Here is a 14,083-nt window from a genome sequence, read left to right as displayed (position 1 = left end):
GGGAGGAGAAGGCATTGCGGAGCTGGTCCAAGTCTGCTGGGTCAGTCATGGCTAGTTCGTACTATCACGTTTCAGGTAAGACTCAAGTGCAGACTGTGTTGAAGTAACAATGTTTATTGCAACAACAGGGGCAGGCTAACGACAGGTCAAGGCAGAGGTTGATAATCCTGAGTAGTGGCAAAGGTACAGGACAGCAGGCAGGCTCAGGTTCAGGCAGAGTGGTCAGGCAGGCGGGTTCAAAGTCAGGACAGGCAAGGGTCAAAACCAAGAGGACGAGAAAAATGGAGACTGGGGGAAAAACAGGAGCTGAGAAACCGCTGGTTGACTTGAATAAACAAGACGAACTGGCACAGACATACATAAAAGTGGGGAAAAGGGGTGACACCTGGAGAGGGGTGGAGACAAGCACAAGGACAGGTGAAATAGATCAGGGTGTGACACATGCTCTTTAATCAGCTTATTGATATGCCACACCTGTCAGGTGGATGAATTATCATGGCAAAAGATAATCACTCATAACAGGAATAAACAAATTTGTGCACAAAATATGAGAGAACGTTTCTGGGATGTTTTATTTCAGCTCATGAAACCAACACTTTACATGTTGCATTTATATTTTTGTTCAGTGTATTTTCTCCTGACTTCCCATGCATTTGACTTCCTATCTGATCATACTCTTTGAAATCCAAGAACTCACTCACTTACTGGAAATATGTAAATGAGATGGATAGAGAGAGAGGGGGAAGTGGGAGGGAGAGTGAGAAGGATGTAGAAAGCTAGAGCGAGATAGGAGCATATTTCCCATTTGCTGAGGGACTTGATCCCTTGGTCTTCTTCTCAGTTCTTCTAAATGAGAATGTGAGGGGGAGCAGTGTGGGGGGGGGATTTCTCTAAAGTTCTTCAGGGGTCACATAGATGTGCGTTGCCTCGCCATTGCACGCTCTCCACAGCTGGCCCAAGTGAAAGGTCAAAATGCTATGCATGAATTGGCCGATGATTCATAGAGTGACTCTCTGTAATGAGTGAATTCATCTACTTTGCTTAGCATTCAAGACTCTGTAAGGGGAGCAAAGATGGAACAGAAACTACCCAGCTTGCACATAACGTTCTGAGAACCATATGTTTCTTAGAGCGTGGTTGTCCTATGGTTATTTTGCATATAACCTCCCCACAACTTTCTGGGAATGGTGCAGGATAGTTGCTTGGCTTTGGAACATTCTCGGCACATATAAGGTACTGTACTTGACAAAAATATATACATATTTTCTGGCTATTTCATTACTTTAACAGAATGTTTCCTAAAAGTTCAAACATGGTTACATTTATTTTGGGTTATGGTCTAGAAACATTCTCCAACTGGTTTGACATTGGGAATGTTCTCAAATAGTTCACAGAATGAAACAACACTCTTCTGTGGAAATTTCAGTACTTCAGCATAATATTTCCATGAGGAAACCTGTTGGTTCTATTTAGAGTAATGTTCTCACATTTTTCAGAGAATGTTAAGAAAACTTTCTATAAAAACCACAAGAACATTTCAGAAATCGTTCTAACAACGTTATTTTAAAACTATCCTTCCGTTTTCAGCATCAACAAAATCCATTCTATCCTGTTAAAACCTGTTGTGACTAGGGGGCAGTATTTTCATTTTTGGAAAAAAATCCGGAATTGCCCCATGTTTTGAAAGCGCTGTGTTCCAAAGAGTCCCTATTGAGCAGTGAATGGGCTATCAACCAGATTACTCTTTCTCCGTATTCCCGAAGGTGTCTACAGCATTGTGACGTAGTTTTACGCATTTATGTTGAAGAATACACGTAAGCGGCTACATTGCGCAAGTGGTCACCTGATGCTGCCAGAGAGATTCTCGCGTAAAATACAGAGGTAGCCATTACTCCAATCAGTCCTACTGAAAAACGAATAGGGATGGATATATTATCAAATAGATATTTGAAAAACACCTTGAGGATTGATTATGAACAACGTTTGCCATGTTTCTGTCGATATTATGGAGCTAATTTGGAATATTTTTTGCGATTTGCGTGACTGCAATTTCCGGGTGATTTCTCAGCCAAACGTGAAGAACAAACGGAGCTATTTCGCCTACAAAAATAATATTTTTGGAAAAAAGGAACATTTGCTATCTAACTGGGAGTCTCGTGAGTGAAAACATCCGAAGCTCATCAAAGGTAAACAATTTAATTTGATTGCTTTTCTGATTTCCATGACCAAGTTACCTGCCTCTAGCTGGACAAAATGCTATGCTAGGCTATCGATAAACTTACACAAATGCTTGTCTAGCTTTGGCTGTAAAGCATATTTTGAAAATCTGAGATGACAGGGTGATTAACAAAAGGCTAAGCTGTGTCTCAATATATTTCATTTGTGATTTTCATGAATAGGAATATTTTCGAGGGATATTTATGTCCGTTGCGTTATGCTAATTAGTGTCAGGCGATGATTACGCTCCCGCATGCGGGATGGGGAGTCACTAGAGGTTTTAAGTGTGTTCAGGTGTTGGCCGTGCCCACTAATTGGCCTGATCTTAATGAGCGCTTGTTTCCTTTGAATAGACTAAAATTAACAGCTTTGCATGCTTAAAAAAACATGGCACGCTAGCGCCCTACTGGTGCACAATGGACTAATTCTATGGATAGAAAACAGAAGACTATACTGTAGGTTTGAAAATCACTGATACCGTGTCACAAAAAAGTGTTTGCATGAATAATGCCTAACAAAATGAATTCCATGTGTTCCATCTTTGCTTGGAGTTAACCCAAAATATGCTAGCAGTTTCCATCCACATAACCTATCATTTCCATTCTCATGCCATATTGAAGCCTCACAGAAAAACGTTCAATGAACCAGAGTAAAACGTTCTCAGAAGCTCCCTGAAACCAAAAAATACACATTCCCAGAACTGGTCAAAATGTTCACTTCTGTTATCAGAAGGTTTAAAAAAATGTTACCGTCAGAAAACGTATGGCTTTGTTCCCACAACCAATGTGAATCCAAAAACAAAAACACATGTTCCCACAACTTCCAAGGAACCAAATGTGCTAGCTGGGTACTGTAGCAGGTTGTTCAAAACTGGAACAGGACTTGTGAAGATTTCCCACTCTCAAAGTTCATTACATACAGTATGGATGTGAAGAGAAATGCTTGAGAAATTGACAGAACAGTCAATGGGAAAAAAATGTAGAGAGAAACCCTAAGTCATTCATGCTTGTAGGTGCACGTACACCTTGGCACAGACAGGAGTACAAATATGTACACACACCCACACACATCATCTCTCCTGGTCTTGCTCTGTGAATGTTATCAGGCTGTAGCTGAAGATTAATTCAGTTTAATGTATATAAGATGACTGGAGGGAGTGGTAGATAGTTCACTCAAACCTTTCATTCTCAAACAATCCATTTCACAGACATACCAACGGCTTACCAGTAGGTGGTTGAAGATATCCCTCTAGTGGTGTGGGGGCTGTGCTTTGGCAAAGTGGGTGGGGTTATATCCTGCCTGTTTGGCCCTGTCCGGGGGTGTCGTCGGGCAGGGGCCACAGTGTCTCCCGACCCCTCCTGTCTCAGCCTCCAGTGTTTATGCTGCAGTAGTTTGTGTCGGGGGGCTAGGGTCAGTATGTTATATCTGGAGTATTTCTCCTGTCTTATCCGGTGTCCTGTGTGAATTTAAGTATATATATTCTCTCTCTCTCTCTCTCTCTCTCTCTCTCTCTCTCTCTCAGGACCTGCACCCTAGGACCATGCCTCAGGACTACCTGGCCTGAGGACTCCTTGCTGTCCCCAATCCACCTGCCTGTGCTGCTGCTCCAGTTTCAACTGTCTGCCAGCAGCTATGGAACCCTGACCTGTTCACCGGACGTGCTACCTGTCCCAGACCTGCTGTTTTCAACTCTTTAGAGACAGCAGGAGTGGTAGAGATACTCTGAATTATTGGCTATGAAAAGCCAACTGACATTTACTCCTGAGGTGCTGACCTGTTGCACCCTCGGCGACCAATGTGACTATTATTATTTGACCCTGCTGATCATCTATTAATATTTGAACATCTTGGTCATGTTCTGTTATAATCTCCACCCGTCACAGCCAGAAGAGGACTGGCCACCCCTCATAGCCTGGTTCATCTCTAGGTTTCTTGCTAGGTTCTGGCCTTCCTAGCCCCCGTGCTTCTACAGTCGTGGCCAAAAGTTTTGAGAATGACACAAATATTAATTTTCAAAAAGGCTGCTGCCTCAGTTTGTATGATGGCAATTTTCATACACTCCAGAATGTTATGAAGAGTGATCAGATGAATTGCAATTAATTGCAAAGTCCCTCTTTGCCATACAAATGAATTTAATCCCCCAAAAACATTTCCACTGCATTTCAGTCCTGCCACAAAAGGACCAGCTGACATCATGTCAGTGATTCTCTCGTTAACACAGGTGTGAGTGTTGACGAGGACAAGGCTGGAGATCACTCTGTCATGCTGATTGTGATGTGTCATGCCAACAGTAAAGCATCCTGAGACCATTCATGTGTGGGATTGCTTTTCAGCCAAGGGAGTGGGCTCACTCACAATTTTGCCTAAGAACACAGCCATGAATTAAGAATGGTACCAACACTTCCTCCGAGAGCAACTTCTCCCAACCATCCAGGAACAGTTTGGTGACAAACATAGCCTTTTCCAGGATGATGGAGCACCTTGCCATAAGGCAAAATTGATAACCAAGTGGCTCGGGGAGCAAAACATTGATATTTTGGGTCCATGACCAGGAACCTCCTGAGACCTTAATCCCATTGAGAACTTGTGGTCAATCCTCAAGAGGCGGGTGGACAAACAAAAACCCACAAATTCTGACAAACTCCAAGCATGAATTATGCAAGAATGAGCTGCCATCAGTCAGGATGTGGCCCAGAAGCCAATTGACAGCATGCCAGGGCGGATTGCAGAGGTCTTGAAAAAGAAGGGTCAACACTGCAAATATTGACTCTTTGCATCAACTTCATGTAATTGTCAATAAAAGCCTTTAACACTTATGAAATGCTTGTAATTATACTTCAGTATTCCATAGTAACACCTGACAAAAGTATCTAAAGACACTGAAGCAGCAAACTTTGTGGAAATTAATATTTGTGTCATTCTCAAAACTTGTGGCCACGACTGTACACTTGCATTGCTTGCTGTTTTTGGTTTTAGGCTGGGTTTCTATACAACACTTTGAGATATCAGCTGATGTAAAAAAGGGCTTTATAAATACATTTGATTTGATTTACCATCACACAATCAACCACTGCTAATGAGTGACTGCTCACTTCTCAACCCCAAGTGAAAAAAAGAGAGAACATTTTTAAATAAGTTTTAGGTGAAACCGAAGATAGCAGTAAGCCATGAGACATTCCTGGTTTCTGTATTAGAAGGCTCGTTCAGAGAAATAAAGTTGCATTCTTACATACACAACCCCACTCATCAGTCTTGATATGATACATTCAATATAATATCTTGTATGAGAGGAAATATGCTTGATGCACAGTATGTGACCTAATGAGTAAAATTACCTTCATTTAGTCTGCTGTATCTCCATGTTGGACAGAGTACAGAAAAATTACAGAATATCAGTTCATTTCTTTCTGACGGGAAACATGCTTTATTTTATCTCGATTGAAGAGTGCAAAGTCTAATAAAATCAAACAGGTTATGACAGAGAAGAGCAGGTACACTATGTATACACACACACAAAAGTATGTGGACACCCCTTCCAGTTAGTGGATTTGGCTATTGCAGCGACACCCGTTGCTGACAGGTGTATAAAAAATTGAGCACACAGCCATGCAATCTCCATAGAAAACATTGGCAGTAGAATGGCCTTACTGAAGAGCTCAGCGACTTTCAAATTGGCACCGTCAAAGGATGCCACCTTTCTAGCAAGTCAGTTTGTCAAATTTCTGCTAGAGCTGCCACGGTCAACTGTAAGTGCTGTTATTTTGAAGTGGAAACGTCTAAGAGCAACAACGGCTCAGCTGCAAAATGGTAGGCCACACAAGCTGACAGACCGGGACCGCTGAGTGCTGTAGTGCGTAAAAATCGTCTGAGTCATGCTTCACCATCTGGCAGTGCAACAGACGAATGTGGGTTTAGCGCATGTCAAGAGAACCCTACCTGCCTGAATGCCAACTGTAAAGATTGGTGGAGGAAGATGAATGGTCTGGGGCTGTTTTTCATGGTTCGGGCTAGGCCCCTTAGTTCCAGTGAAGGGAAATCTTAACGATAAAGAAACAATGATATTCTAGACGATTCTGTGCTTCCAACTTTGTAGCAACAGTTTGGGGAAGGCCCTTTCCTGTTTCAGCATGACAATGCCCATTTGCACAAAGCGAGGTCCACACAGAAAGGGTTTGTCGAGATCGATGTGGAAGAACTTGACTGGCTTGCACAGAGCCCTGACCTCAACCACATCGATCACCATTGGTATGAATTGGCACGTCGGCTGTGAGCCAGGCCTAAACCACCAACATCAGTGCCTGTCACCCTAATCTGTTTCACCGGTTTTTGTGCTCGTCTCCACCCCCTGCCAGGTGACGCCCATCATCCCCAGTGTATTTTTTACCTGTGTTCTCCATTTGTCTGTTGCCAGTTTTGTTCATCAAGCCTACCAGCGTTTTTCCCCTTGCTGCAGTCATTTTCTAATTCCTGTTTTCTACTATTCCCGGATTTGACCTTTCTGCCTGCCCTGACCCAGAGCCTGCCTGCCGTTCTGTACCTTGTCAAACCCCCTGGATTACTGACCTCTGCCTGCCCTTGACCTGTCGTTTTGCCTGCCCCGTTCTAGTAATAAACTTTGGTTACTTCGACACTGTCTGCATCTGGGTCTTCACGTTTCAGGATATAATACGAACTGTCCATGACTGACCCAGCAGACTCGGACCAGTTCCGCAAAGCCATCTCTTCCCAAGGAGCCACCATTGGAAGGCACAAGGAGTTGCTTCGTGGTCTAATGGAAGGATTCCAGACCATGGCCGAACGCCATGACCGAGCGTTGAACACATTGCTGGAGAAATTCCGCTGCTTGCCTGTTTGGCAGCCTACCACGACTGTAACTTCCAAGCCCCTCAGTAAGCCGGCTGTGAGCCGTACCACCTCCCTGGCCACCCCGATTTCCCGGGAACCCCGGTTTCCTCCCCCGGAACGCGTTGATTGAGAGTCGGACACCTGTCAGGCATTTCTCGCTCAGTGTTCCCTCATCATCGAGCTGCAGCCCTCCTCCTTCCCCTCGGACCACTCTAAGATAGCGTACCTCATTATGCTGATGTCCGGGAGGGCTCTCGCCTGGGCTACGGAAGTATGGGTACAATAGTCGACTGCATGCTTGAGTCTGGAGAAGTTCGTGGCAGAGGTAAAGAAAGTTTTCAATACTCCATTGTCTGGAAGTTACTCAAGCAACTCTTCTGCAGTGTGGCAGACTATGCAGTGGATTTCAGCACGTTGGCAACTGACAGTGCCTGGAACCCGGAAGTACTGTTCGACATGTTCCTGCACGGAGTATCGGAGGAAGTAAAGGACAAGCTTGCAGCCCGGGAACTACAGACGTATCTCGACTCGCTTATCGCCTTGACCATTCGGATCGATGGGCGACTACGGGAGCGAAGCAAGGAGAGGAGGTTCGATTTCACTCGCCGCCCAAGGCTTCCACCTCCTCTCCGAGACATCCCGGAAATCCCTAAGGCTCCGTTGCCGAGAGAACCCAAGGCTACCCAAGTTCCCCCGAGAGTCTCCGAAGTCTGCCAACTCACCTCTTCCCGAGCCGATGCAACTAGCTAGAGCTAAGCTGTCCCCAGCCGAATGGCTATACAGGCTTCACACGAAGAGTTGCCTGTGTTGCAGGACCACTGGTCATTTCGTGGCCACCTGTCTACTAAAAGATCAGGCTCACCGGTAGGAGTGAGTACTCTGGTGGGCCATACGGATAACTTTTCCTCTCCCCTTACTAGCACCCCTTTTCATGCCATCTTGCTGTGGGGGAACCCGTCGAAATCTCCCCAGGTACTCATCGACTCTGGGGCCGATGAGAGCTTTTGGACGCTACCCTGGCATCCGAGCTGGGCATCCCCACTCATCCCCTCTCCATTCCCATGGATGTTAGAATGCTGGATGGACGCTCTAAAGGCCAGGTCACCCACAATACCACCCCTATCAACCTACGTGTGTCAGGGAACCACAGACAATCCAATTCCTGCTTATTAAGTCTCCTCCGGATCCTGTGGTATTTGGATTCTCTTGGCTCCATCGACACAATCCCCTTATTGACTGGTGCCATCTTGGGCTGGAGCCCGTTCTGCCACACTCATTGCCTGAAGTCAGCGCAGCCCACATCTTCCTGGGGGCTATGACTGTGGGATCAACCTTTTCCCAGGCACCACTCCGCCCTGAGGACGACTGTACAGGTCCGGAGACCAAGGCTATGGAGACCTACATCCCTAGCTGCAGGGTTCATCTGTCCTTCTGCCGGTGCAGGGTTCTTCTTTATGGAGAAGAAGGACAAAACCCAGTGCCTGTGCATCAACTACCGGGGCCTCAATGACATCACGGTGAAGAACTGCTACCACTCATCTCCTCGGCATTCAAGCCGCTCCAGGGGGCCACCATGTTCTCCAAGCTGGACCAACGGAACGCCTACCACCTGCTGCGGCTATGGGAAGGGGACGAGTGGAAGACTGCCTTCAACACGGCAAGTATCTTCCATTTCAACACGGTCATTCCATTTGGCCTTTTTTATTTTATTTGACCTTTATTTAACTAGGCAAGTCAGTTAAGAACCAATTCTTATTTTCAATGACAGCCTAGGAACAGTGGGTTAACTGCCTGGTCAGAGGCAGAACGACCTTGTCAGCTCGGGGGTTTGAACTTGCAACCTTCCGGTTACTAGTCCAACTCTCTAACCACTAGGCTACCCTGCCTTACCAATGCCCTTGCTGTGTTCCAGGCTCTGATGAATGATGCTCTCCGCGACATGTTGAACCAGTTCGTCTTCGTGTACCTTGACAGCATCGTCGTTTTCTCCCACTCTTCCCAAGAACAAATACTCCATATACAACAGGATATCCAACACCTCCTAGAGAACCAGCTTTTTGTGAAAGCAGAGAAGTGCGAATTCCATCACTCCACCATCCCCTTCCGGGTTACATCACTGCAGGGACTGTACAGATGGATCCCGGGAAGGTGAGAGTGGTGGTGGATTGGCACCAGCCTACGCCTAGAGTGCAACTGCAACGTTTCTTGGCATTCGGCAACGTTTATCGCCGCTTTATCTGGAGTTACAGCACCCTGGCTTCTCCCGTCTGCACTCACCTCTCCCAAGGTTCCGTTCACGTGGTCCCCAGCTGCGGACCGAGCGTTCCGGGATCTCAAACACCATTTCACCACAGCTTCCATCTGGCTTCATCTTGACCCATTACCCCAGTTTGTGATGGAGGCCGGTGCTTCGGATGTCAGAGTAGGGGCTGTCCTGTCCCAGCGTTCTGCCCTGGACCTCAAGTTACATCCCTGCACCTTCTTTTTCTATCACCTCAACGCCACAGGAGAGGAACTACAATATGGGGAATTGTGAGCTTCTCGCGGTGAAGATGGCGTTGGAGAAGAGGCACTGGCGGATGGGGGCGGAACATCAGTTCATTTTGTGGACAGACCACAAGAACCAGGAATATCCCTGCACTGCCAAGCATCTCCAGTCCAGCCAGGCTAGGTGGGCCTTGCTTTTTAACCAGTTCAACTTCTCCCTCTCATACAGACCGGAATCCAAGAAAGCCGGATGCGCTGTCACGCTGTTATATCCCCGCGGCTACACCCCCAAAACCCCAAACCATCCTTCCCACCTTGTGCCTGGTGATGGCATTCAGCTGGGGAGTAGGGAAGCAGGTTCGTGAAGCGCAGCATTCCCAGCCGAACCCCGGGGGGCCCAAATAACCAGACGTTTGGTCCTGGCGCTTCGGTTCGGAAGTGGCCCACCCCTCCAATCTTGCCTGCCACCCGGGCCCGCCGGAGAGTGGCCTTTGTGCAACAACGCTTTTGGTGGACTACCATGGTTCCTGACGTCTCTGCGTTCGTCACCGCATGCACAATCTGTGTGTAGAACAAGACTCCCCGGCAAGCTCCGGCTGGTCTCCTTCAACCTCTGCCTGTTCCTCACCGTCCCTGGTCTCACATATCATAATTTAATTGTTGCCAGCAGCACAGTTAGTCACCAACGCTTAACCAGCTCTGCTAACTGCCTAACCAGCTCTGCTTGGGTGAGTAGAATGGTCAGAGTGAGGATGAGTTATCTTATTTGTGTCTGGAAGTAGCTAACGTTAGCAAGCTAGCGAACTTTAGCCAGTTAGCTTGAGTGCTTGATTGCCTTTGAGGTCAGAGAGCTTGGATCAACTCTGCTCTTTGGCCAGCGCAGGCAATGTGTGCTCTGAACAGTCTGAATTTACAAACCATACAAAGTAGTAAAAAGTCTAACTAGTAATTTGTTATGCTAGTAAATTAGTATGGGTATTTGGACACAGCCTGGGAATGTGTGTATACAGTATTGATAGAATGTGTTCGTCTGCTTTGATGGCAGGTTAGAAACCTGTTATCAACATGGATATGGCGGGGTAGTGGAAAAATACCAAATCGTAGTGTGTGGGGCCATTTGCCAGCAGCATACCACCCTGCACACCACTGCTGGCTTGCTTCTGAAGCTAAGCACTGCCCTGTGTAGGGTGCCGTCTTTCGGGTGGGATGTTAAACGGGTGTCCTGACTCTCTGAGGTCATTAAAGATCCCATGGCACTTATCGTAAGAGTAGGGGTGTTAACCCCAGTGTCCTGACTAAATTCCCAATCTGGCCCTCAAACCATCACGGTCACCTAATAATCCCCAGTTTACAATTGGCTCATTAATCCCCCTCCTCTCCCCTGTAACTATTCCCCAGGTTGTTGCTGCAAATGAGAATGTGTTCCCAGTCAACTTATCTGGTAAAATAACGGATAAATAAAATAATTGGTCATTCGAAAAGTGATTGTAGGGGCAATATTGGCTTATGACAGGAAAAGTATTATATTTTAGTGGGGACACAGGCAGAATTGAAAGCGATATGACTACTACCCATGTCTTTGAACATGGGACAAGTAACAATACCCGGATAATTGGCGATGGGTGTGGAACTGATTGGGGTTGGATAATCCTTGTGAGAATCAAAGACAGTGGATATTAGGTAACATTAAAATTGGCAGTATATGGGTGAGAGCACAAATTATGTTTACAAATAGTCAAACTTTGTATCACGCTGCATTTAAACTAAAGGGTGTAAATGAGGGTTCTGTGTTGATACAGTATGTAGTGACTTGTTATTGGTGTAAATCGATGAAGAAACTCATGCCAGACATCACCACATTAGTAAACTATTTGGTAGAGCAGAGTCACAAGGCATCCTATGGGTAAGTACAACCAGCGATAACATATTTGGGGGCTTCGATTTCGGAAGTCATGAAGCACATTACACGTGATCGAGTAGGAACAATGCGTTCTTTGGCATGAACAAGCACTCCTCGCAGACACAGGAAAACCCTAGTGGTTTTAATCTCGTGAGACACTTTATTCCATCTTAATCTAAAATAGATTTATATAATTGACAAAAGGGAGGATGGTCACAAGTAATTAAAGTGGCCTCCCTGTGAACAGAACTTATGTTTGTTTGACTGTAATTTCTAACTTTTTGTTCACCTGGTAAAGTGCAGTATAGTGAATATTAACTAAATGTACACTTACTCTTCCAGGAGAATGAGGGTAGTCATTTTCTCTCCCTGTTTCCGAGGTCGTTGCCTTGTAAGAGCAATTTGTGAAATTCTGCAGTTTTATACAGCAAAAACGTACCGGACATGGCCGTAAAGGGAGCTACCAAATGAAATCAAATTTTATTTATAAAGCCTTTTTTACATCAGCCGATGTCACAAAGTGCTATACAGAAACCCAGCCTAAAACCCCAAACAGCAAGCAATACAGATGTAGAAGCATTGTGGCTAGTAAAAACTCCCTAGAAAGGCCAGAACCAGGCTATGAGGGGTGGTCAGTCTTCTCCTGGCAGTGCTGGGTGGAGATAACAGTATATGGCCAAGATGTTCAAACGTTCATAGATGACCAGCAGGGTCAAATAATAATCATCACAGTGGTTATAGAGGGTGCAACAGGTCGGCACCTCAAGAGTAAATGTCAGTTGGCTTTTCATAGCCGATCATTCAGAGTTAGACAGCGAGAGCGAGACATTAACATCAGGTCGGGACCAGGTAACACATCCCGTGAACAGGTCAGGGTTCCATAGCCGCAGGCAGAACAGTTGAAACTGGAGCAGCAGCATGACCAGGTGGACTGGGGACAGCAAGGAGTCATCAGCACTTTGTGACATCAACTGACGTAAGAATGGCTTTATAACTCAATTTGCCAGGTAGTCCTGAGGCATGGTCCTAGGGCTCAGGTCCTCTGAGAGAAGAGAAAGAGAGAGAATTAGAGGGAGCACACTTAAATTCACACAGGACATCGGATAAGACAGGATAAATACTCCAGATATAACAGACTGACCCTAGGCCCCCGACACAAACTATAGCAGCATATTTACTGGAGGCTGAGACAGGAGGGGGTCGGGAAACCCTGTGCCCCCATCCGACTATACCCCCAGACAGAGCCAACCAGGCAGCATATACAGTAACTCCACACACTTTGCCAAAGCACAGCCCCCACACCACTAGAGAGACATCTTCAACCCCCAACTTACTAGCCAAAGACGAGGCCAAGTATAGACCACAAACAGCTCCCCCACGGCATGAACCCGAGGGGGGCGACAACCCGGACAGGAAGATCATGCCAGTGACTCAACCCACTCAAGTGACACACCCCTCTTAGGGACGGCATTGAAGACCACCCGTAACAGGCAGAGAATCTCCGTGGAGAGAGGGGAACTGGCCAGGCAGAGACAGCAAGGGTGGTTCGTCACTCCAGTGCCCTTCCGTTTACCTTCGCACCCCTGGGCCAGACTACACTCAATCATAGGACCTACTGAAGCGATGAGTCTTCAGTAAGGACTTAAAAGTCGAGACCGAGTCTGCATCTCTCACATGTATAGGCAGACCATTCCATAAAAATGGAGCTCTAGCTGTTTGCTTCGACATTCTAGGGACAATAAGGAGGCCTGTGTCTTGTGACCGTAGCGTACACGTAGGTATGTACGGCAGGACCAAATCAGAAAGATAGGAGCAAGCCATGTAGTGCTTTTTAGGTTAGCAGTAAAACCTTGATATCAGCCCTTGCCTTAACAGGAAGCCATTGTAGAGAGGCTAGCACTGGAGTAATATGATCACATTTTTTGGTTAGGGGTCAAGACTCTAGTAGCCGTGTTAAGCACTAACGGAAGTTTATTTAGTGCTTTATCCGGGTAGCCGGAAAGTGGAGCATTACAGTAGTCTAATCTAGAAGTGACAAAAGCATGGATTAATATTTCTGCATCATTTTTGGACAGAAAGTTTCAGATTTTTGCAATGTTACGCAGACAGAAAGCTGTCCTTGAAACAGTCTTGATATGTTCGTCAAAAGAGAGATCAGGGTCCAGAGTAATGCCAAGGTCCTTCACAGTTTTATTGTAGACACCTGTACAACCATCAAGATCAATTGTCAGATTCAAGAGAAGATCTTTGTTTCTTGGGACCTAGAACTAGCATCTGTTTTGTTCGAGTTTAAAAGTAGAAAAAAATTGCCACCATCCATGTCCTTATATCTGAAACATAGGCTTTCAGGGAGGGAACATTTGGGGCTTCACCAAGTTTCATCGAAACGTACAGCTGTGTATCGTCCACATAGCAGTGAAAATTACCATTATGTTTCCGAATGACATCACCAAGATATATATATATATATATATATATATATTAGTGAAAACAATAGAGGTCCTAACGGAACCTTGAGGACAAACCATCCACAGAGACAAACTGATGTCTTTCCAACAGATAAGATCTAAACCAGGCCAGAACGTGTCCGTGGTTCCCTCCAAAAGAACGTGGTGATCGATGGAATCAAAAGCA

Source organism: Oncorhynchus mykiss, chromosome 8, assembly GCF_013265735.2.
Source record: "Oncorhynchus mykiss isolate Arlee chromosome 8, USDA_OmykA_1.1, whole genome shotgun sequence".
NCBI classification, from domain to species: Eukaryota; Metazoa; Chordata; class Actinopteri; order Salmoniformes; family Salmonidae; genus Oncorhynchus; species Oncorhynchus mykiss.
The sequence above is the reverse complement of the archived record's forward strand: the minus strand, read 5'-3'. Positions refer to the sequence as shown.